Below are 27873 nucleotides of genomic sequence, written 5' to 3'. Positions count from 1 at the left end.
GTTTGGGACACGCGAAATGGCACTTAGGACGTAGTTGGTAATAATTTAGAATTTTAGTTTATTTTGATTGTACGCTTCAAGAAAAGTCCTGTCACACTTTATGTTCAATCGTTATTTTTATACGGGTACCTATATAAATGGCAATTTATAAAAAAAAGCTGTGATTTTTCAACATACGAACATACGTCGTTCGTCGAACGTTTATCGTGGTTTGGTGAACAGAAAAAAATGATTAAAATTACTTAATATTTAACTTGCATAAGAATGCATTCGGTAAACGGCGTGTGGCATTTGATCTAAAGTAACTAGAACAATAATATCATATATACCTAGTGTCTTATAGTGTATGCTATGTGCAGCAGAATATATACGTACGAAATGTGTAATGCGTCTAAATTATATTATGTAGTTCTTGTTAAATATAACGTAGGCACTTATGCTTAATATAAGTAAACCTAACCTAACCTTATCTCACCCAGCCATGGTATAAGGTACTTTTCTCGAGGTTATCTCAGTACAAACAGCAATATATCTATATTGGTAGCCGTTTAAATAATAAAAAAAAATACTCTGAACATGACGTAGAACCGCTCTATGTATGTAACAATATAAACGAGAGACGTATAATTTCACATCGTAGCACACACACACACATATACATACAGCCATACAGACTTTAGCTTGTACATATATATATATATATTATATAGTCGTATGCGCGTAGTCAGATATATAGGCCGGGCTGGGCACCCTTCAGTCGCCGCCGCGCCACTAATGACATAATAATAACACACGGGCGAGTACCTCCGTAATCATATGCGATTTGTCAGAGTCAACCCGCTGCCGCAGCCCGGTGTATGTATATACCTATTATATGCGCGTGTGGTGCACACCAGAAACAAACCCCCTCGGTTTACCCCTCCATCCATAATATATCCCTCCTCTCTACCAAGCGTTTGACGAACCCCCTCGTGAATTTATATACCTATATATATTTCGTCTACCTCCTTTCCCATCCCTCCACTCTACCCCCTTAACATATATATATTTATGTATATACTATCGTCCTTATATATATTATTTGCGCTAAGCCCCCGTGTAATCCGATCGCTGATGGTGCGCTGTCGACGCCGGCGGTGGCCGTTTTAAATCCTGTAATTTTGTCGTCGAGTACACGCACATTACATAATACACAAAATATTATAATTTACACGCACACATAAGCACGTTTCAATTTTCGAGTGGTACAAACATAATATATTATTATTATTATTAGTGATTACATGACGTAAAAAATATTGAAACATTTTTCAAGCACCGATTCAAATCCTATAGACACTGCAGGATTCACTGTTTACACATATAACATGTTTGCATTAAGTACATGACGTAGTGAATGCCGTAAATCGTATTGTATACACGTTTAAAATTACAAAGATATATTTTTGTTGTGTACGAAGTATCTACAATCTCTATAAAAGGTAAAAGTATAACCGTTAACTATTTACAATAAAACGCCTGTGTGATACAGAACATGAATAACATATGGAATCCTGTTTTCTATGGAAGATTTTTCGGTCTCTACTACTTTAATATATTTTTAAATACATCGTTCCTTGAATAAAATAGGGTCTGTTTAACGTGCAAATGGAAACGATAATATATTATTATATTATAATATATCATGTAAAATAATAATTAGACACCGGCTACAACTGGTATGATATAATATAATATGCGTTTATTTTAGAAGTTATTTCAGTTTTCGAACGACTCGTAACCCAAAAATGATAATATTAAAGAATGTGCTTATAATTATATAATATATGCATGGTACAAAAATTTAAGTATTTAAATATTGATTATTTTTTACATTTGGTAATAACTATACGCTTGCAGAGGAGTTTGATCATCGAAACGTACAAGAAATTGATTTTTTATTGAATACTACTTGATACTACTTATCTATTATACATTATACATTATTATGTACATAATAAACCAATTTTTATTTTTTGACATATTTGTTTTAATAAAATATAAGAAGATTTAATGACATAAATTATATATCAGATAACCACGTCTTAAGTGCGACAAAATGAACGATGGAATTCGTTTTTGTTGCCACTCTGTTGTCATATTCCTGTATACGCCGCACGTCGGGTTCGTCCATCGTCGTCGTTGGCGCCGCCGAAGCCGATGCCGTTGCGGGTTCAATCAATTTAACGGAATTGCACGATGACGGTAGTAGGGTCGAGTTAATTTGTAAGGGATAAATAGGTTGGATCGTCTACACCCTGCGGAGGGGTGAGCACGTTTTATACGCGTGGGGAAGAGAGAAATGAAACGAGATCGGTGAGAAACTGCATGGGAAGAGGGAGAAACATAGATAGGGTGAAGGAGATTCGAAGCTGAGAGGAGAAGGCGGCGGTGGTGGTTAGCATGAATGAATTTGACGACTAGCGAAGTTTCTTAGTTAACGGCGGCGGCGGCGGCACCCGGCGGCCCGGAACGTGCGTTCCGGCAGTGATTGATTATGTATCGGGGATGGCTAAAACCTATCGTGGGGGTGGGGGAGAAGGCCCTTATATATATTTAGGTAATACCTATGTATATATATTTCCGGTACCTCGGAAACCCTTCCGTCACACCCACCCCTCCACACCGGTTTTAAAGCCTCTAAACGCACTGATGCGTTCTTCGACCACCAGTCACTTTCACATACACCATAGAATCTATATGTATCATGTATGTGTGAACGAAGAGTTAAAAATTTAACGTGGTTTATAATAAATCGTATACAAGTATTTCGGTCTGTATAATAATATATTGACACAGCGCAATATTATAAACTACCACCTTTACTCATAGCGCTGAATTGCTGTAGTGTCAGTTAAATAATTTGTTGAGAAGCTCTGAGAATGAACAAATTATTATTACTAAATGCAGATTAGACTGATCTATAGTGTATATATGTACATTATATATATCAGGGGTGGCTAACATAAATATATCCGTGAGTCATATGGATAGATACAATTATAATATATAGAGCTAAAATATTTATAAAGGGATTTTTTAAAATTTGATAATTTTTTATAAATTTATACAAAAAAATTTAAATTTCATAATGATAATGAGTAAATTTTGTTTTTATAAATAAGATGCGAGCCGCAAATTGACACTTTGATATGTATAATTTTGTTCTGTACAAATGTATGGTTGTAAATGTTTAATTGGTAATAATTTTATCGTAGTTAAATTTTATAAGATTATAATTATTTTGAGTTTATGACTATTTAAAATAATATGCACATATTGTATATTGTATAGATAAATTAATTAATTTGTTTTGTTTGTATTGATGTTAAATTTGAGAATTTTGTAAGATAAATTTTCTCTAAGTTAATAATTTAAAATAAAAACTACAATGTTATACTGATAAAAATTGTTTTATTTAAAAAATACATTATTTATTTTAGCAATTTACTTACATTACTGACTGGGTTTTATTGGGGGATTAGGGAGGGGGCCATTTAGTAGAAGTATGTTCCTTGTGTTTATAGTTTTTATATGTTATTATAATATGTAAGACTTGTATTTTTGCAAGATAAATCATTATAATATAACATTTGTTTATAAAATATAAATAATAAATAATATACCAGTCACAAAGTATATAGTTTAAAGGTATATTGTGACACATTTCGAATACCTAATTGCAACAAAGTTGCGATTTTGTACTCGTAATATAAATGGTCGTAGATTATGATAATTAATTCGACTGCTGATGAGCTTGTGTTATTTGTATGCCCGTACGAGTTCGCTAAAAAAATGTTTTGTTATACTATCATTAATATTATTTCGCCCAACGCCCTTCGGCCGCCGTTAATTTGCTTATCGAAAATATTCTTTAGTTTTTCGGTTCGTCGCCTAATGGAAGTAGGAAAATAAAATAAACCCATAAAAACACTATTATAGCCTTTGGTGTATTATTATTAAAATATACATATAGTTGTGTTTACACAACACTCAGGTAAACACCCCGCAGTAAAACACTATCCACGAAAGCGAAAATATTATACCTGTATAAATAGGTAGTATACGCTGTGTACACATATATTTATATAATGTGTACCTATACATAACATGTAATACGGCTGCCACACGCGAATCATTCATTAGTCGACGAGTACATAAACACACAAACGAAAAAAATTTCGATTTTCTTTTCTCTCTACAATGCGAACCCTTCCCCCGACACCTGCAAAGTTCCCCACCGGAGACTATATTACAGTGTAGTTCGCTGCCGTCTCCATTCTGGGCATTTTGTGGTTCACAATTCGCTGTATATTTTGTGTGCGTTGGTGTATATACCTCCTATAATAACAGTGTATAATAATAATATATAATATTAAAAATGTTATTTTATCTATATATATACATATGTATATGTGTATAGGTACTATGTATATTATTTACACGCATGCATATATACGATTTGGCATCTATTCAACCGTATCATTATTATCCATTTTTTTCTCTCGCGTCTGGTAAAATAATGCACTCACCAGTCGCCACCCACACGAAGTTGTAAAACAAACATTTTTTTTTTTTAATAATTTTACATAGGTACCTATATTATTATAACATAGTATAATATTATACAAAATACCTACAATACGCACGTTTCACAGCAACGTGCGTTATAACTATATATAAAAGTTAAAACACGACGACAGATGGTCTACGCACGATGTCAATGTTCCAGTCATTTCATGTGCCTATATGAATATCAAGTAAAACATTTTAAATATTACCTATGCTACGGTAGTACGGTATTTTAAAATTTAAACAAGTCAATTTTAACACAATGCGTCATATAAATGTCATACCGAATACAATATACTAATTTTATATTATAATAGACATATTATTTAATATACATGATTCAAGAATGTCAAACTAGCATTATATAGAATATATTTTATTATTTTGACTATACATAATATATATAAATGTCAAATATATTATCCTATTTTGTGATTGTGACTATAATATTTGATTAGAGCCTTATTAGAAATAAACTCTAGTCTACGTCTTAGTTATTTATGAAAATTAAAAATATGTTAATCATCAGGGATTTTGAAAAGAACTGATCTTTAAAAATATAAATGCGTTAATAATATTTAATTTTACTGCGCACAACCCAAATGCTTAGTTTATTATTTTAAATCGGTTCGTTATAAATCCACTTAATAAATAATTACGTGACAATTATTGAAATTGCATATTAAGTTACATTAGATGTCTAAATAGTAAATATAATTTAGTTACATAGTAATTGTAATGTACTTAATTAATAAAAATCAACCTACACGTTGTACGTCTCTTTATATTGTGTATTCAAAAGTCCGCGGTAAAACAGATGACAATATTAAACTGTTAATTTTTTATTCCCGCCGTTTATCTTCTTTTCGGAATCGTAAAAACAAACATTATTTTAACCCCACGCAATTTTCCCTGTGAGTAGGACAGATGCTCAACAGGTTTCCGACAGTAGCGGAGGCGGCTATCACGGATGATGCAAAAAAAACGGCCAAACCGTCGCCGCCCACAATGCGCAGTACATTTATATACAGCGGCTAGTATAAACACTATAATATACAGCAACGGTAGTGTATACATAGACAGCATAGACAGGGTATGGACTTAGCGCGTGAACTCTTCCTACGGGTGATGAAGTAAAAGTTTAGGAAGGTATATATGCGCACGTGTGTTCGAGAGTGTGTGTGTGTGTGTGTGTGTGTCAGTGTTTATTGTTTGTCGGTAACAAGACCTTAACCACGATGGGCGAAGACAAATGGTCAAAGAGAAAAAACTGTCCATCTTTCACGGGTTTTGCCCTCCCCTCCGCGCATTTCCAGTTCTCACTTATTTTTTTCTCTTGTTCTTCCCTATCGCCACATCCACCCCATCATCGCTCCACCACCTCCATTGCCGCCCCGGTGCAAGTATTTTTTCGGACCCTCACACGAGCATATCCTCTACACTACAGCTATATATACACATAGCCGTTGGTTGATGATGTCAATTTTTCATTTGTCCGTGTGCGCAAACTTTTGTTTTTCTCAGCAGTTTACCCTAGACTCACCGCTCGATCGGACGTGTGAAAATGAAATCATTATTATTGTTTTGCGAGGGGCATGTCGTCTGATGTATGTCTACGTATGTAGTATATATATATATATATATATTATTTCACCTGCTAAAATGATAAGTACATGGTTTAGGGAAAACATAACTAGATAATAATAAAATAGAAAAATAATGATTGAGTTATATCTAAAAAAAAGCTCTGTATGTTTTAGAATTTATTTTTTTTAACAACCGACGAATTTTGATATACATAATATTTCAATACAATAAATAGAACCTAAATAAAAATTATATTATAAGTGTTTTAATAAATAATAATATATGAATCATAAGTATTTGTTTGATTATATTTATTCATTTTGTTTTTATTTACCATTTGTCTTTGTGAAAATACCTTAGAAAAATGTTGAGTAAAAAATGTCTATAATTTAAATATTATTGTATATCATTGATATGGTATAGAGGATTATTATATTTAGAACAATTTAATAATATTGCATTTTTGAATCTTCCAATCAATATTATGTGTTAATTTTAAATTTTGAAATTAAATGATGTAAAATGTATATAGTAAATTTAAGAAGCTCAAATCATTAGAATTAATTCGTAAATGATACTAATGGTCAATGTGAGTATAAATCTTAATAAAAATGTATTTGTTTAAAAAAGTCATTAAATCAATTTTTGGTTTATCTGTATTCAAACTTCAAACTATTATTATATTTAAAAGTATCTCGAGGGTCTTTTAATTTCATTATTTTAGCGTGAAATGAATTTTAACCAAAGGGTGCAATATGGAGTAGGGCGGAATCTAAATTATCGGATAAGGGAGGCCATTTATTATGCTCTGCACAAGTTACGCATGGAGTTATGGTTATTGATTTTTGAAAAATTATTTTCGTTTTTCATTGTGGGCTGCAATCAAAAAATATTTATTTGATGGTAGGTATATTGCTTATTAATTGTTAAATTAAAAAAAAATAATAATAACAATGTGTTACTTTATTGGTTCTTTATGATTAATATAACATTTTTTAGAAGTAAGTTTTAAAAACCTATTTTGTTTACAGTAAAGGTAAAAATTAGGCTTAGTGCTTTTCTCTTTACCGTTTTTTTTCGACAGACAGTAATTCAACACTGTGCGTTTTCGGCGTGAACTATTTAGAGAGGTTATTAGCCAGGGAATTTCTGCAACCGAGGCAAAATCGAGTCCATTAAACCGTTGATAGGATAGTTTTACAGACATTTCCACTACACGATCAAAGTAGTCTACCAACATATAATACGAGAGTATACTGAGAGTAGTGCAGTGGGTACAGATGCGTTTCACTGCGTATGAGAACGTTAAAAAAACGAATCACTTTGTACGGTTTTCTTCATATACAAACGTATACGTATTATAGGAACGCGGTTTGCTGCAGACGACGACCAGTCATTAACACCGAAAACGGTCTTTGTGCTATAGGTATACCTAATAATAATAATAATAATATATCGGTTTGCTTGCAGAAAATTAATTGTTTTAATTTTTTTAAGTAAAGTATATTTTGATTAAACACATTTATACGTACACATTTACACCTAGAAAGGGCTGTAATATTACTTTACATTGCGATCATTCAATACTCTCTGCTTACGAATATTGTAACTATATACTATAATACTATATCCTATATGGCTATACGTATAATGATATAATTGGACGTTGGCTCGAGTATCGATTTTGTATAAATTGCTGCCACGCGTAGTAACCAAGGCCGGAGATAAAACGATGACGACCGGACTACGATGTCCGACGTTGACGGATGTGCAACAGAGTGACACAGCCAAAAGGACTAGGGGAGTCGGGTTCAGCAGCGATTGAGACGAAAACCCGACCAGTCATCGGCTAAGACCGGAAGTATAGAGCGTGGTGCACCGGGATGCGCAAGAAATCCAGAAACACTCAGATCGAAACGACGTTATCATTTAAACGCCATCGTCACTGATATATTATTATACGACAGTATACAGTACAATGCGATCATACACGCATCACGTGCGATTAGGTCGTTTTCTACTCTTCCGTCACGTTTGTATAAATAGTATATACACCTAATAATAATGGGTAATACCTCACTGCGGATTCACCCCACGATTCGGAGGGAGGAGTAACGTTTGCCCGATTCTACACCAACAAGTGTACATTATTATACCTGTAATTATTATTATCACATATCATCATTCATATTTGTATTATTATTAGGACTTATGACAGTACAATTTTACGGATGTAAGTGTCGTTAATGAGTGAATAATTAGGTACATGATGTAAAAATCAATAACAACCAAAAAAATTATGTTTAATATACATTAAAATATGATATAAAATACATTATTTCTTAGTTAGTGCAAGGGACATCGTTAGAACAATTTTTGAAAAAAAAATAATGCGAAAGATAATATATTTTGAACTCAACGACGAAGATAGTTTTCCCAAGAATGTAATATTCGTTGCACATTGACGAGTAATTTTTTTTTTATTTGAATTTCGGCAATAGTTTTCATACACACTTATCGACCGAATGGAAGGTTGCAAAATAAACCAAGTAGGTACCTAGTAATCATAAAAAACATGAATTGCATTTTGCGAAAATAATAACGAGACCGTAAAGATTGTGTCAAGGACAGAATTTAGTATAAGTATATGCGCGTATTCCGGTCGATAAGAAAACACGGTCACATTTTACGAACCGTCGAATAAAAGTAATCTTTAAAACCTTTATGTAAAACATTTACTTTGAGGACAAGGTTTTTTTTATGATTTTTACGCTTTACATGGTGCAAATAAATGATATCGACTTAAGACAATTCTGACGTTTTCATAGTTGAAAACGTATGTTTTGTCGGTGAATTTTAGTTACAATATTAATATTTTATGATACGTCTATTACTATTCTACGCAACTGGTTTATCGAGGCGCACCATACTGCATCATAATTTAGATTGTATATATAGTTCAAAGTGGGTTATTGAATCTTATTTATTTCGGACATGAGGCGTACGCCCGGCAATGTAGAAATTCATTTTAAAAAATAAATACAAGATCTCGACCACTGTCACCGTTTTTTTTTTTTACATATTTATATCAACCGACTCGTGATGTCTCGAAGTAGTGTTTTCCGGATGAGTTTTCATACGAATCGTTTACGGTGGCCCGGGAGGATACATTGAATTAGTTATAAAAATCCCTTACACCGTCGCGGTCCCCGGGGACTCGTTGTTGACAATATTATTATAAACAACCTATATATATTTTATAATGGAGGTGAAATTTCCTCACTTGTAATATATATTATATATATACCGTCGTCATGCGACATATCTTAAATGCGACGCATATATTGTGTATATATTATACCTATATATGCATACGAGTTCATAGGCCTATAAAATATTATAACACACTGTGTATATTATACACCTCTAGCAGTGTATGCGCGCCGGCTCGTATATATTATATACATATGAAAGCGGCGTAAAAGGTTTTTAAATGGAAAAGAAAAGGGCTTCCCGGTCGGCGACTGCAGTACACGTACATTATATACGTACATAACAAGTTGCCTCGTGTTAAGTCGCATTCATAGGGATCTACGTGTGAGCGTGTACACGTGTGTGTGTGTGCGTGCACGTTGCGGCGGCGGCCCCCAAAACGGCAGCCGCCGCCGCCGCCGCCGCAAACAGCCATCATTAATCAACGAATTTGCTGAGTCAACTCGTCTCCTCTTTGTATAAATACATACACACACACACACATTCTTTCTCTGTCGTACACACTGAACTCGTACTCGTTCTCTTTCACTCTGTCACGCAGCTTCATCGCCGCCGTATTATATCCCCTGACCGTTCTCTTCGACCTCATATTAAATATATATATATATTTATTATAAATAATATAAAACCAAACGAAGCTCGCTCGCCGACTGCGGAGGTTTTCCACATCACTCCTACCGACGCTCGTCGTCGTCGTTCATTTATACCGCGTGCGCGCGCGTACTTTTTTTTCTTAATTTTTTTGCCGACTTTCTATACTCTCTGTTCACAGACATGATCACTATATTACACGCGTATTTGTGTACATGTCTGTCGATCGAGCACGCGAATTAGCATAGGCGACGACTTTATAAAACGATGGGATTAAATACTCTGATAAATCGTTACCAAACACGCGTATTACTCGATTCGGTATATGGTCGCACATTATTATTATTGTTATAAAGGAGTGATAAAGAGAGAGCAAACTATACTCGGTAAGGGAGGTTTGGTTTTTATTTTAAAATATATTTTATTCTTCGCCTTGGTGAATTTTGCCTGGAATTATTTTCAAGTTTTTATTAAACATTTTAGCTTTGTTTATATTTCTATAGATTCAGATTGTTTATTTCACAATTTTCTTTTCAACAGCTGTTGAAAAACTAATTTTGTGGAATACGATAACATTTGTTTATATTTTTAATCTAGAGTAGATATTCTTGAATATTCTTGATCGAAAATGTAGTAAAAACAAATCATCGTAACATTAAAATGTTTCTAATATGTATAGGTTTGTGATAATTACCTAAAGTTACCGAATAATATTTGAAAAAAAAAATTAATCCAATTTAAAACTAAGTTAAATGTTATTAAAACGTTTGTGTACAATGTATTGAATAATAATAAGTACCTAATATAAATATTGAATGTAATAATGAAGAGGGCTTATAATAATTAACTAGATAGCCGTTTAAAATTAAAGAAAAAAAATCATATTTGTAATAATATGGAAAATTATGTATATTATAGGCTCTTGAAACTACAATCAATCCAACGATTTACGATTGATGTTTAGTATCACTTGTCTAGGGTATATATCATTTTCAAATTCCGATATTTTAGCATGAAGAAGTCGTCAGCACGTATGTACACGGGTGCAGTGAGTTTGACCTTCATCCGCTGTCGACTTCTTTAGGCGTGAACATAATAATACGCGTGCGCGCGCTCGCACACACACACAAACATTCATATACTTGTATATATAATAATATTATAATATAAGATACAACGGACGTACTGCCACCGATTTATACTGTTCCTAGGCCGACACATGTACCTACGACCAATGCTTCAGTATTATTTTCTGTATAGTATCTACGCGTCGGTTATTTCATGTTACTATAGAGTGTACACAGTATACACATAGGTATATGTATACATTTTTTGTATTTATCTTCAGATGTCCGAGAGGAGGGAGGCCTTGATGTTTACCGATGGCCACTGTAAACGGTTATTTTTATTCGTTATTATTATTTTTTATTTTTTTTTTTCCGTGAAAGGCGGCGCAATGACATAGCAAATGCGAGTGAGCAGAGGGGAAAAAACGACGCATACACCATACACACCTACGAAAAGTATTGTTTATTGTATTTAGAACGGTGTGCGCTAAGAGAGATCGCGTTCACACATTTTAGCGGCTACCGGTGTTCCAATAGGATAGACGAGCAGAATAGAAAATATACTCTTCGGCAATATAATAATAACAAAATAAAGAAAATTCGCTTTGTTGTTCGTAGGTACGTCTATACTAACATCTACTTGTATAGGTATACTACGATAATATACGAGTTCACGTGTACACCACATTAATGAATCGGTGTTATCATAGAGGTAAAAAAACTACCGCCGTCACATCGTTATTGGAAACTTTTAAGTTTTAATATAATATGTTACACTGTTAAATTTGTGTGCGTACATTACATCGTATTTTCATTAATAAAACACTTGCCGAGTGACGCGTCGGGCCTATCGAACTAATCGCGTTCAAAAACCTCTTCCTCTGCCCCCGCAACCATGGTTAGTGTGTTTATATAGTAGACGGTCGTCGCCGCCATCGGAGAAGATTAATTTGTTTTCGTAATCGATTGCATCTATACATATACAACCAATACTACCATCAGAAACCCTTGTAAAAACCACACGTCTTCGTTGTTTATTCGTCTGTCTGAGTTGGTTTTGGTTAAGGTAATTTTTTTCAAAAATTTTTCTACAAACCTATTTGAATTGGAAACCAAGGATTTTTTCTTTTCAAGTTATATATCATTACGTAGATAAAATAAACACAATAAAAATCGAAATCTGCGCTGCAAAGCTTTTTACTGGTATTCATAGAATAATCGACACTTTGGTACTAATGAAATTACATATTCTTAGATTTTAAAACATTTTACAATGAATCTATTATTAACTATGTCCTATATTATGTATAGTTATTTTAAATACGATTTTTAATTTTAGTCCCCTATATAATAATTAGTAATTCTGCATAAAAAACACTAAACAGTCACTAAGTCAATTTACAACACTGATTAATATAATAATTTAATAGTATGTTATAAATAATCTGTTTAGTTATTTATCAACTATCATATTGTAGTATAGGTACACAGACAAGGTTGTATGTTTTTTTTAGTTTGAGGGGGTGAGGGATCATAAAATTATATTAAGGTTATTATTTTAATCCATATTCCATAAATATTATGTTTATAGATGTTAATCAATGTAGGCTTATCTTATTAACATTATTCAAATATTGTAATCGATTATAAGTAGGTATATAATATAATATTATGATGCTCAAAAATCAGCATTTTATCTAATTCTGCTTTGATATTTAATATAAACGTAATATATTCTTTTCATCGAATACAATACTTTTAATGAATTAACAATTAATGAAAATTTATATCATATGAATAATGTTTTATTTATTAAAAATAAATATAAAATCATCTATTTAATAAAACAATGATTTTTACATTCTAACGTACACAGTTGTATAATAAATTAAGCACAAACGCTAATCTTTAAATGCAAATAGTTAGATAAGGTAGTTAATTATATTTAATATAAGGATATTGCAATCACAATGGCATATTTTTACAAGTTATCCTAAGATTATATTAAAAATGAATAATAAATTATCATTGTGATCACACAAATAACTAAAAATATAAATAATGTATTAATACATTTACTCGTAAAATTCCCGGTAAATTATTTAAAAATTGATTTTAATTTTGATATTTTATAAATTAATAGGTGTATAGATCAATTACGGTTATTTTTAAAATATTTCACCCCCCCCCCCCCAAAAAAAAAATGCTAAATCCAATTGTCCCCTAAGATTTCCCCCTTTAATGTACTCCCGCAGTCAGTATTTATAGGTGTAAGATACTAACATGTATATATTTAAAATGATAAACAGTACTATATTATAATATATAATGTATACAAATATATATGATTGCATATACTACTCGTATTCGTTTTGCGTTTTCTTATATATACCCATATTATATCACGTCACGAGCGTTTATATGAATATCTATAATAATATGTTAAGGTATCTATGTACATAAATACAATATATATATATATAAATAATATACGACGAGCGCGTAAGGCGGCTGATTGAATTGCCGCCAACATGTTTCGTTGTGGTGGGAGGAGGCGTACCGTCGTCATCAGTTTAATGTATTCAGATTTATTCTGCGCGCAGTAAAGAATCCGAAAACGCAACGGGGAAAGAAAAAGAAGCGATTTTATATACACTAACTTAAGCTTAAAAACTATCTCTCGCGGTGGTTGGAAAAAAAAGCTATCTGTTGAATTTTACCGAAGCGCCCCCGTTTCGTATGCAGATTAAGATTAGAAAAAGATTTCGTTTCCGCTCGAGTTGCTCGAGACCAGGCGGTCGCGTTTGCGGCAGTATGGTTTCTCTGTGGTTTTTTTTTTTTTTTTGCTTTCGTTTCGTTTGTTTTTTTTCCTCCCGGGCACTAATTTCTTGATAATTCCGCGAATCTGTCGTGGTGGCAGCGATGGGAGAAAAGTGTGCGTGTTGTAGAATGTGCACCGCCGTGTGTATATTATAAAACTCGGTTGTGGCGATCGGGAGGCGACGGGGATGGGGACGACGAGTGCCGGAGAGGAAATGAAAAACAATAAAGTAGTCACGCGCGGCGAGGAAAAACTTTATATCTCAGCCGCAAACTCGAAACGTTTACTTTTTCCCTATCCGCCGCCGACGCCGACCGTTTTCTTCGAGGCGAAAGAAAAAATGACCCCTCACCCCTCGTAGTAGATTAACGACGATACCGCGTTTGTTTTATTCGTACGTCGTTGTGTTATCTATGTGTATATCGCGGAAGTGCTCTGCCTACCTAAAATGTATACCTATACATAGTGCACGATTATCCTCATAATACGGTAGCCGCGAGCAATTAGCAGTACCTCACTGTAGCACTCAAGCGCGTCGGTTTACACGGTGTATGTATATTATTACTGTTACGGTTATTTGAATGAATCGCACGTACCACTGCAATAAATACGGGAAATGTTCAGAATTTCACTTATACCTAAACCATGAAATGGTAACCAGATATCTTATGCCAAAAACTGACAACACGATACGAATAATAAAGTTTTAAGGGTTTTAAACATTTTTAATGATATGGGATCTTTTATCTAGTTAAGGAATTCAGAAACTTAAAATTTCAAATACTTTTCATATAAATAGAAAAAAAAAACGAAAGAAAATATCATAAATATAGGTAAAGTTAACATTTTTTTTAAACGTTTCAAATCGCGCAAAATTACAAATTGTTTTGTTGTACAAGCTTTAATAACATTTTCAAATAAATTAGGTACCTAAGACATGGTAATTTTAAGTTGCTTAATGCTCAATAAAATAAAGGCTATTATGCTAAGAGCCTTCTTAAAGTAGCTAACCTATTATCACAGTATTGTTGTTATTAATTTACTAATACTTATTATTATTAAACAAATTAGAAGAATGTAAATATTCAATAAACTCTTAAAAATATTATAATAAGATGTATACATTATAGGTACTTTAAATCATATTTTCAACTTTTTTTCTGTATTATCATTTTTAATAAATTTACAAGGTTACCGAGTAAAATATATTTTTAGATGGGAATATTTACATACCGATAGTAAGCTACTTTTGAAATGAAAACAACGATGGAGGGGTTTTTAAACACCGAAAAAACACTCGCCTTGCTTGCAAAAATTCATCACACGCGTTATGTATCACTATACAGGAATAATATTATTATATACACGTTACATTTTCAACCCGTTTCGAGTTCTCTTTAAAATATTATGTTATCCCGTCGTCGAAGCGACTGTGTATGCGCTACACGTGTTGAATGTCAAACGCGGGCCCAAGCGCCGCAGCCAGTCGCGCGGAAGTTCAAAAATGTCATCCGGGCAATAAAAAGAACGGCTCATCAAGTTTTTACGCGACGTACGCACATACAACAACATAAACGGAGCCCCCGCTGAACGATTATAAAAATACTTTATTATGTGTAATATATAATATAGGCACCTATACCATGTCGACCGCGGTCGGAAGCCTTGTACTGGTATTCGATGACGTTAGGCAGGAGTGTGAGGAGCAACGATGGCGGGGTGGGCGCTTTAAGGTTAAGATCGGTCTCCGAGGAGAAATATATATTAATATATACGCATATTATTTATGTCCGACGAGCGCGAATATTTTAATTTAATTTTTTTCCACCGTTTTCGTTAAGGTTGCCTTTAGTTTGTTTTTTTCAGAGCGCGAGTTACCCCCTACCTCCGTCTTATAAGCTCGATCGCGCGAGTATGACATTGTTATGCGCGTATATACATATCATTATTATGTGTATAAGTAAGAGTCGCGGGCGCGCGTTTGATTTACGAGCACCACCGCAACAACGTATATGCAATATATATATATATATATATATCATCCACACGAGCGTCGAAGCAGTTGAAATATCAAATCACGGATTTTTACCGTATACTTTACTTTTATTTTACAAGCGATATTTTATGCATTTTACACGCACGTCTTATGTATGAGGCACGCAGGGGTTGTTTTTTCTCCTCTCCCGAAACGTCGCTTTTGAGGGCGTGCGATAAAAGCACGCTGTGGTCTCGATCACGATTTATGTACCTACCCGACGCACATATTGCGATACGCGCACGCCGAGGCAACAGTTGGTATAGCCGCCGCCGTTATATAGACGACGGAATTTCACTGTACTTCTCCTCTTCCCTCTTCAAAAATTCCAAATCATGTGTCCGACCGTAAATAAATATATGTATATAGATTATCGAGTTCGACTTTTTTGGCTCACAATAACTATTATTTATAACACGTGTCATTATTACAGTAGTCTATGTTATACTATAACCGTAAACCCCATGGTGTTGAATGATGATAATATTGCTACGTACTAATAATAATGTTAGAAAATATCGAAAGAAAACATTTTTTGGACATAATATAAAATAAATTGCGTCCGATACTTTGATATCGATAGTAATTATTTTTTCTTAATTTTAATTTAAAGGAAATACCATGCCCGTTCGTACATAATTTATAGATTATATATATATTGTGCGTGTAAGTACACATTTGAATCAATTAATCACACAAACATTTCAATAATTTTATGATTAAGAAAACAATAGACAGCTTTATCACAATCGTGTATCTGTAATACAATTTTTTAAAGAAACAAATACATTTATATGCTTATTGATGTATTTTAATTGATATTACATCAATGATGTAATGATGTACTTTGCAAGTATACACCATTACACCCTGCAACGAAAAAATAAATTTAAGTCTATTTACACTTACTCAATTTACTTCAACAAATAAAAATATATTATTTTTTACGTGTGTGTTGATATTGAGTGATAATAATATATAGACGGTGTGCACTGCATTTGTATTTTGCATAAGTAATTGCACATTATTTTTCATAATAAACTTGGATGGATACCTTTGATTATACCTATAGGTATCTACATGGTTAATATGAGATCATAGTAGATAAACAATCGAGTTAACAAAATTATTTTCTTTTATCATCTGTAGTATCATTAACCTGCAGTGCAGTATAATAAATATAAAAATAAATATGTATTATATTTTAATCATAACTCGGATTGTTATAATTATAATAATATATTCTGGTGAACAAAACGCTGCAACATTGACCATAGTATACAATATAGGTATATAGTTTATTTATATAATTTATTTATAATTTATATACACAAAATGTATATGATAATATTATTCTGTATTCGGTACAGCGGTATTTATAATATATTATAAACTATTTAATATGGGTCTGGAAAGCAAATAAGCGCTTATCCCGCTGTCCGCAAAAGCCGTGTTTACGACCTCGGTAATGGGACCGTGCTCGGGAGCCCACGAGTTATTTTTCACTTAAACCGAGGAGTGCACCTAAGGAAATAATTGGCCGTTTAATCTGTGCGCGAGCTTAATATAATATAATAACGTGCGCCGTCGTCGTAAAAGAAACGAGCGGGAAAAAAACAGAAGACTTGCGAAAAAAAAAGGACGCGAAAACAATCCTCTCGCATAATACGAACATAAGGCAGTTATATAGTACTATATAAGTTCATTAACGGGCTCGCTCGCGTTATATATATATATATACGTGAACGGGAGATAGCGTGGTCGCTTATTTTATATACGTGTGCTGTTAGTGTGTGTGTATATATATAATATTTTTTTAAAAGGGGACCGTGAGAGAGGGGAAAAGGATCATAAATTTCAAAAGGCCAAACCAGTGGTAACGGCGCGAGGGGTTTTTTCGGGGGTGGGTTTACCGGGGAAGACGACTACGACTACGACGACGACGACGACGGTGGCGACAACGACGACGATAAAACCAACAAATATTAGAATTAAAAATAATTCCACCCCCGCGGCGTGAGTACACACAAAATGCAAAACGGGCACTTCCTCAGGAAAAAGGGGAAAGATTTGCAAACCCGGTGAATTATTATCGCATCGGTTTGTGTTGCGCGAGTATATTATATACGTAGTTTTGAAAAACCCGTAGCCATATCGTGTAGCCCGCCTTATGTCGTCGTGGCTTCTTCTTCTCGGTATTTTTTTGGTTATTATTATTATTATTATTATATTTTTTTTTTACTTCGACCCCGGTGGAGGTGGAGGAGAAATTAACCGACCGTGGTCGTGTATACGTGCTGCAGTAGTAGTGGCGGCGAATGGCGGGCCAGGGTTAAAACGAAATAATAATAATAAAAGAAATTTTAAACTCGGAAAACACTATGACGTATATAAATACGACTTTTTTGTTACATTTCTCGTATTTTATATTCGTATATTATAGTATGCCCCGCGATTTCGCGTATAATATTTATGTATGTATATCGTGTTGTTTTTACTTTTTATTATTCGCCTGGTGTAAAATTAATAGACTCCTGCCGCCGCCGTCTTGGCGTCCCCGAGGAGGGCTTTACAGTATACAGAATATTATATACAATGTATATATAGGTATACGCGAGTGAAACATTTCCCCGTGCCCCACCGCTACTCCGACTATAGGTACACAATACAATATACGTATATATATATATATATTAACAAAAACACAGCGTACATAGAAACGACGAAAACAAAATAATAATAATTGGAACACGAAACTCGCCCGGGCCGAACGCGCGCGCACCAATAATAGACTCGGCTGCGGTGGCGACACAAACCCGTAATTATGGGGAAAGGAAACACAGTCGGCGACCTGTGGCGGGCACAGACCAGTGCGCGGTGTACTCGGGTAGTCTGTGTAATTCCACACACACACGCACATAAATACATACGTATAAATGTTTGTGTGTGTGTATTATAGTGTAATATGTATAATGGCTCCGCCGGCCTTACCCCGTTAAAAAAATATATTATATATATATATATATATATATATATGGTTTATATATTGTGTTTTTTGATTCGACTGTAAGCGGAGCCAACGCTGGCGGCGACGTCCGTTCGTTCTGACGGGAAAACGTCCATTTTTTTTCCACCACGTGCAAGCATTATGTAATTCACCTAAAAACTATAACAATACGTAATAATATATAGTCTGCACTGCAGCATTATGTAGTAGAAAATAGATTTTCATCACTAAAAACTACTGCAGACATACGCTTATTATGCGCTAAAAAATTCAGAGTATGCAAAAGACTATGTATAAATAAATTATACTTACAATAATATGTTCGTTATTTGAAGAATATTTTTATTTAAACAAGCTTAAAATTTTAAAACTATAATGTATATGTTGTATAATATATGATTGTATACGAAAATAGATGCATTTTACAAATAAAAAGTGATTTTTCTAAGAATTTATTGTAAACAATAACGTTTTTTACTTAATTATCTTATTCAAAATGTTATATATTTATGTATTGGTATAAAACCATGATTTTTCCTCAGATATACATTACATATGTATGCACTGTCAGCCATTCCATGGCTTATGTACTAACGTTAAACGTTTATAACTTTAAAATATACAAAAATTGAAATATATATATATATATAATTATACAAACTAAAACCTTGTATTTAGAATGGCAATGAATAGAATAAATTTGTAACTCACTTACTATGAATCTATTCAGAATGAAACTCATCGATGTGTACAATCATTGAATTCATAACCCTAGGTCCCTGAATTTATAACTAATAATAATGGACCGGTGTGTGGGTAAAAAACGCTCTATGTACATGTTGACCATGTATTTATATATGTTACCATGTACATATTTATTATAGGTAGATATGTTATGGAAAATTGCAGTAATAGTGTGGTGATATTATACATGTATAATTATATTAGAATTCTATTGCAGTAGCGTAATTATACGAGAATGTGACGAAAACTTTACAAAAACAAATCATAAGGTAAACTTTAAGATAGACGACAATGAATGAGAGGATATGGTTAGGTGTGGAAACGTAGACTATAGGATTTCGATTTTAGTAGGGGTATTATAAAATGTAGTTTCATAAGATTTTAAAACATAACAACTCTATTTGTTATATTAATAAATATAATAAATATTATTCGTTCATCGCGCGGTCAAATCAAAAAAAAAAAAAAAAATTACCATCGCCTCCGGGACTGATAGATTTGTAAAAACCGGGATCGCTTCGTCGACGTCATTTCATTGTAATATATCTTCATAATAATAATATCATGGTCGTATTATTATATTTCGGGACTGCCGCCGCATCAACGTCATAATTTCGATACAAGATGACATCATATCGTCTTCGCGTGGGAATATCCAGAAACGTTGTTTTATTTACGGACGACGACGTGAAAACTCTATTACCCGTTATACTCGCGATTTTTTTAAATCTGAAAATTACTTTAATAATGACTCGCGTACTGACTGTACAATAAAATAATAATTATAAGTTATAATTACGTTGACAATAGATTATAATTACAATCGATACAATAATTACAAGTATATATATAATATTATATACTGACTAATTGAGTCATCGTTGTAGTTCATCACCTTTTATCGTTTATGCTCTAATAATACATTTTTTTAAATTCTGATAATTGTGTACCATTTAAAAAGTGGTGTAACAAAAATTGTATTATCAATTGAGATTGAATATAACAAACTAGGTATCTAAATCGAAAATTTAATAAGTAGTTTTTAGGTTATTTAACAATGTATATTCTATATGTATACTAAGAATAATATAAGCTCATGATAATAGGTTTGGAAAATATAATAAATTACGGAAGCTATAAAATATTGATAATTATACTAATTACAGTACCTAATTAACATTAATGTATTAAAATGTTATAATTTAAAAACCATTTTTTATATACAGTTATTATAATGGACTATTATCCTTAGACCTTAGTATAGGTACAATAGCTAGGTACATAGATTATAACAACTTAGAAATTATTTATTTGAAGTTTAATTAAATTTCATCAAAATGTTTAAATAATCCACCTGTTTAACAATTTACAATAAAAAAGTTTGATTCCCATAAAAAAATCTGTATCTTCAACACAGGATACTCCTTAAATGGTATACAAATTCTAATAATTTTTAAATATGATCCATATAAGTAGGTTATATAAAGTATATTTAAAAATTCCAAATATCGCAAATATATTATCAAAGATAAAGTTAGGTTATCAAAGGAAAAATGGTGGTGCACATACTTGGCACATTACTTTACTCTTCTTATAATACAGACTATACTGTATATATCAATATATTATGTCATCATATAATGAGAGGGGTTATCATAGATCCAGTATTATAAGTAAATTTGTTATTATTTATTTATTCAAAATATTATTATAAATATATAGTGGGTGGGTGTAAGGTATGCAAATCGATTTATGTGCCTGCTATAATAATATATTATTATTATTATAATAGACATATCCCACTCGGGAGCAGCGGTAAATATTTAATATTTCACGTGACGGAATTTCAGAAAATCGATTATTATTATTTCCACGTAAATGAATCGCGTGCGTAATAACAATACCTATGCGTCGCGATGTTGCTGTCGGTGGTAAAACAAATCGTGTGTGTATAGTACCAAGCTCACATCGATTAAACTCACGTTTTAAAGATGATTAAATTTGTTAAACTTCAATGATATATAACATAAATGTAGTTGTTCGGAAAATGTATAAAGATATTATATATTATATTATATAATGTTTATTTGGGATGAAGCGATTAACTTGAAACGAATACATTTTAATTTGTATCTACATATTTTCGATTAAACTATTTATCAATTGTATATAAATAATGACGAGTTAGTCAATTTAATATTGAATTATTATGAGTGTAATAAAGTAATAAAATGCAAACCAGCCCTTTTACTGTGATCAATTCATAACAAGACAATATTTTCGTGTGAAAACTGTAGATTGAAATTTATTTCCCGCGGTGTAATAAATAAAAAAATACTGCAGTTTTAAAACAATTACAAAATAATGTTCTCAGAAATATATTGCATTTGCTATCTCTCAAGTACTTGTACCTAACTGATTAAATTAAATATTAACTGTTAGATATACTGTCGTATATTTATCTAAGTCTATCCATTTCAGGGCTTAAATGTTCGTATATATTTTAAAACTAGTCCTCGAATATGATATGAAGAATTAGAAAATAAACAAAATAACCTTGACAATAAAATTTGTAAACGTGACACAATGTATATGTATTACATACTAATCGATAATAAACATATAATATACATTAACATATATTATGTATAAATAATGTAGGAAGTACTATGATAGATTTTAATATTAATTTGTAACGTTTAAAAATGTAACTCCATATATAATCAGAAAGTGTATTTCATGTAATGTTTTATAATTAAATGTAATTTTATTTTGTACTTTTTCACGTTGTTATTTTTCGTAATCTGTAAACTAAATCTATTTTAACGTATTTTTAATTTTGCAAATTTTTTTTGAGTGTCTCGCACAACTTTTAAGCACAGCAAAATCCTAACCTCATATATAATAACACGTATAATACGCGTACAAACGAGATGGTTCGTTTATTAGAATTACGATACCGTGATAGGACTACGTGCGTGCAGGCGACGCGTCGAGTGCCGGAGGTTAAGGATAACGGAAGGGCGAGATCAGGAGCGGGCAGCGTGTCGTGGGCGAAAAGTTGTCATATAGTCTGTCCGTATACAATAATATTATATATAATACAGTACACCATTATAGCGAAGGCAGTAACTGCACACAGTCGCGGTCGAGTGTAATTTATACTCGTGTATATATTGTTATAATATACGCCCAGTATTATAAGCATCGTACATAAACAGTTGTTCGAAGAGAGGTATTCCGTATGCGTAATGCGTATATAATATACGTACGACGGTGGTGCAGATGTCCAGCGACCCGTACATATACCGTGTGGACGAGACGGCTTGTAATTTTTTGTTTTTCCTTTTTAACCATATACGCACGCACACACACACACACACACACAAACACACACACACAATATAATACGCCTATGTTTAAACATTAAACGTGTATTATACAATATATACGTCCGTGGGTATTCGGGACCCGTCGTTGACCTGCAGGAAATAATAATAATAATAATAATAATGAAAAGAAGTCGAAAAAAAGAACGGTAACCACCGCAGTATACTCGTATGGTATTTATACATGTATATACGATAATTTAGGAGGACCCGGCGCGAATAATTTATTAAGCGTGACGTCGAGTGGACATTATGTACAGCGTTTCTCTTTCTTGTCGCCGCGTCCCTGCGTATATTATGTACACGCTTACATACATATATAAATATACATATTATGCGTGTGTGCCGCACTCGACCCCACGGTATATAATATTTATATATGTATATATACTATACGTGTATATAATTGTATAAATGCATATATACGTGGCGGGCCGGACACACATTGTGTGTGCTGTGAGCGCGCAAGAAACGCGGTCGTCGTCCGCTAATAAGGTCCGGCTCGGTCCGGTAGTTCCCTCCACATCATCATGTCCCCGCCTGAAAGCCACCCCGAAAGTGTGCGTATATTTACATATAAGGACACGCGCACATACCTCCCGATTTAAATAACATTCCCGTATTTACACGGGACGCCCGCGCAAATGTGTGTGTGTGGATGAAAGCGTCTGCGTCTGCGTACGGCGTCCGAATATACGTATAATTCACGTTTGCACTATATTATTCGGAGGATCTGTCGCTGCCGACGAAAAGGACGAATCCCTCACCCACAACCACCCCCGGAAAGGGTATATTAAAACGAGAATGACCACTACCAAGAAACGTCTAACCCTTCCTTTCCGGGGCCACAGTTATGCGTGTATGTGTGAGTGTCTGTGCTCGCGGACGCGTACCTACATAAATTATTCGCAATTTCCACGTTTTCTCAGCCACCGCCGCGGCCGACTTGTACGCGTATAAATCAACCACAACCGAGGCTGTTTTATAATTAAAAAAAAAAAAAAGATACTCGTCTACGAAGTCGTCAGTAGAAGACGTGACACACAAATGTAACGTAACACTTTTTTTTTAAAGTCACGAGTGACTGTGACGTACGTTATTCCTAGACCGATTTTGACGCATTTCATTGTAATCAATTTTGAATAAAATCACGCCCGCGAGAATGAAAAACACTACACGATAAATCTAACTATACTCAGCAGAAACTCGATTACAGGTACCCAGATATAGAATATTGTTACAACATATTATAATATTGTATTAAAATATTATGTTAATATTGGAAAACCTATATAAATCATAAAACATATTTTTTTATAAATAAATAAACATTGGAGAATAATGTAATAAATACATATTGTGTGCAGTTTTTTTTACATTGATACTCTTAATATAAATTTATTTTTTGGGCGATTAAGTTAGATAATGTATATTATGTACATTAAATATATGAATGTATTTTGGTCTGTAATAAGGTGTTTTAAGAGTTCATCTTATTCTTGTAATATTATGTAATATACCAGCGCAAGTATATCCGTCTTACACGCGTAAAACTAATATTATTAAGTTTATATTTATATTATATAAAACGAAAATAATTACGTCAATTAAAATTAATATTATATATGCAGTATGTATTTGATAAATGTCCGCAGTGAGAATATTTTTTAATTAATTAATTGTAAGTAAACATTATATTTTAATGTGATACATTATATATCTTAAATATACAAATAGTTTCTATTCATTAATTGTGTTTAATAATATGTCAGTATGATGTGAAAATTATTGTTTCAAATGAATTGCAATTATATATTATGTATAATATATATGCGCGTATGTTATAGCTACCATCACACAAATGTATGTGTCTCATTATCTTCTCGGAGAAATAAAATATAAACATAATATAATAGGTATATAATAATATTTATATGTACCTTGATTTATACAGCCAAACATTCTTGAAATCCAACAATAATAACTACGAACTTAGCGAAGGAGAACACATCCACCTATATATATTATAATAATTATTTTTTTTAATATATAGTATATGTATTGTATATCTGTATATACATATGTAGTTTTAGCTATATAAGTACATGAAAAAATGTGTACAGTTTTATAACTGTTTATACTTCATGATAATTTTATATTTAATTGACGAGAAATCCTTAAGATCACAAGGATTTTATTATAATAATATGTACTGACAAATTACAAGGACAAAACTCATATTAGATTTTTTAAATATTTTAAATTATAATATATCATCGAATACCTATATAACTTAAAATAATATTAATATTGACTTCTACCGCGATACAACATTTTTTTTATACATAAATAAGTAAAAAAAAATACGTTTTATAGTGCATGTGTTTGTTAGGTGCAGATTATTATTCCGATGAATATTTTACGGAGGATATATTTTAATTTCAAACTGCTTGAAAAAAAAGCATTCTTTCAAAACTGTTGTGTTTCTTGGTTTAAACCTACCACCTTAGAGGGGAATAAGCTCCTTTGAATTACGAACGTAGGTTTTGTGCCACTTATTTTTATTTATTTTTTTTTAACCGGCTACACCCTTTAATAATTTGGCACGGATTTTATGATCTCTCGAAAAGAACTTACCCCCATCCGACCCCTATAAACCTTTTACAGCAAAAACGTCTCACCCATAAGTTGTCTTTTTCTCGGCATGCTTTTCAAACGACTCTTAGAAATTTTTGATTGTTGTACGGAAGGAAAAAAAATATTTAAAAAAACTGATCGATTTTCTATTATAATATCTATACTATTCCATAGAACCACTTACCAGTCACCACGCGAACAATAACGTGCATAGGTAAAATAATACACTAACACACATAATATATATTTTATCAAAAATTGTAAATATTCATAGTAGGTAGCTGTGTTAAATCAGCCCAAGAATTGAATTTTCCGATTCTTATAACGATATAGTCGAAATTTACTTAGCATTTTGTCAATTTTCTATTCGATGTTCAAAAACGGAATTTTTTTTTTTTATTGTCGTAATTAAATTTTATACACATTTTGAATAATTAATTGTACAATGTTGAATATTCTTATCATAACATGTTATTCGGACTGTGTATTTTTTTAATGCTTTGACTGTAAAAAACAATTTTTTTATTCCTACGATGCCATCAACGCTTCGGAATTATTTCCAATCGTCGCACCACGGCTGTCTTCGTACCTGCCACCAGGTATATAATGATTAATAATTATTATTACCGTAGGTATATATATATATAAAGATGCGGTTGGCCACGTAATACACGTGAAGATGAAGAGCGGAAGACAGATACAGGGACACAGAGAGGGAAATAGATAGAGGTAGAAAGAGAGAGAGAGAGAGATAGAATTTAATTATAACGAATTACGTTTTGTTCGTATGATTTTGTATCCACCGAAGTCCTGAAAAATTATTTAATAGTACAGCTCGAGGACGGGCGGGTTGAACTAAAAATCAAACGATACGCCCACGAAATTTGTCTAAGTCACCTGACTGGATAGTCAAATGGAACGCCTACGGCAATTTGTCCCGATTGACGTGTTTCTTTCTTTCCCATTTTTTTTTTTTTTTATTATTCTTGTTTTTAGTTTTTTTTTCTTTCCGAGTTACTTTAGTTTTTTTCTTTACGCGCGCAATCGACGGCGGGCGCCTACGTTTAGATATACGCGTGATGACTTCTCCGCCACCGACACCGGGTCGCCACGGTTAATAACAATAACTATATAATATATTATATAAAATGCGTTGCAGGTACGACCGGCGATGGTATAATATTTATAGTAATGAATTACAGTTACACGCCAATTATTATTATATGCATTTTTTTCTTAAATAATAATCTCGTGGCAGACATTTTTCGTTCTCCCGCGTTTATATGTATAACGAACGCACGACGTTTTATAATTACGCCGGAAATGTATAATACGCGTACACTACATAAAATATTACAAGAATTTTTGTTTTTCGCATATATATATATATATATAAGTATAAAATCCTCTACCGGATATCCTGTGTATAAAATCAATTATGTTACGTTTAAGTTTGTCGCTTTATTTCATAATTCTATATTATAATGTACGTGCGTATGTATAGTATAAAATAATATATTATATAGTATCGTCACATATTCAATGTATTATTTATATATATATATATATAAATATAAATGGAAATTAAGTTTGGAAAACTATTAGCAACGTCCACGCGCGTATAAATATATGTTTATTATTGCATTAACGCACTTATTATTATTATTATATTTTAGTACATAGGATGCAATAAAAATGTCAAAATGAATAATTATTAAACTTTTTATGCGATATCATCCTGCATGTTGAAATACAATATTATAAGTCGGGTAAGAACAGTGAAGTGTATATTTTTGCCAATGCCGTTTAAATCGAATAATTTTACACGCGTTTACTATATAATACTATTATAGTTTAAGATTAAGTGTATACAAAAGTGGTAGCATATATTGTAGAATATATAATTATAATATCTGAATCCAATTCGTGTGCAGTTTTTATTAACAAATGACGTACCACATATACACATATATAACATTTAAAACTCTTATAATGTTGATGTATTGTTAAAATATTGTGCGAACAATATCATATATTAAATATAATTATATTGTGTACAAATGGTGAACAATAAAATTATGGTGTTATTCTCTTAAAACGTTTGAAATAAA

The 27873-nt window shown here is 32.4% G+C and overlaps 1 protein-coding gene across 2 annotated transcripts in view; it reads left to right on the top strand.

Annotated features, from left to right (window-relative positions):
• The window catches only part of LOC113551157 (homeotic protein proboscipedia-like), a 61730-nt gene that overhangs the window by 11470 nt on the left and 22387 nt on the right, over positions 1–27873 (top strand). The window lies entirely within an intron of this gene.

This window comes from Rhopalosiphum maidis, chromosome 2 (assembly GCF_003676215.2).
Source record: "Rhopalosiphum maidis isolate BTI-1 chromosome 2, ASM367621v3, whole genome shotgun sequence".
Classification (NCBI taxonomy): domain Eukaryota; kingdom Metazoa; phylum Arthropoda; class Insecta; order Hemiptera; family Aphididae; genus Rhopalosiphum; species Rhopalosiphum maidis.
Note: the sequence above shows the minus strand (reverse complement) of the source record. Positions and strands in the feature narration are given on the sequence as shown.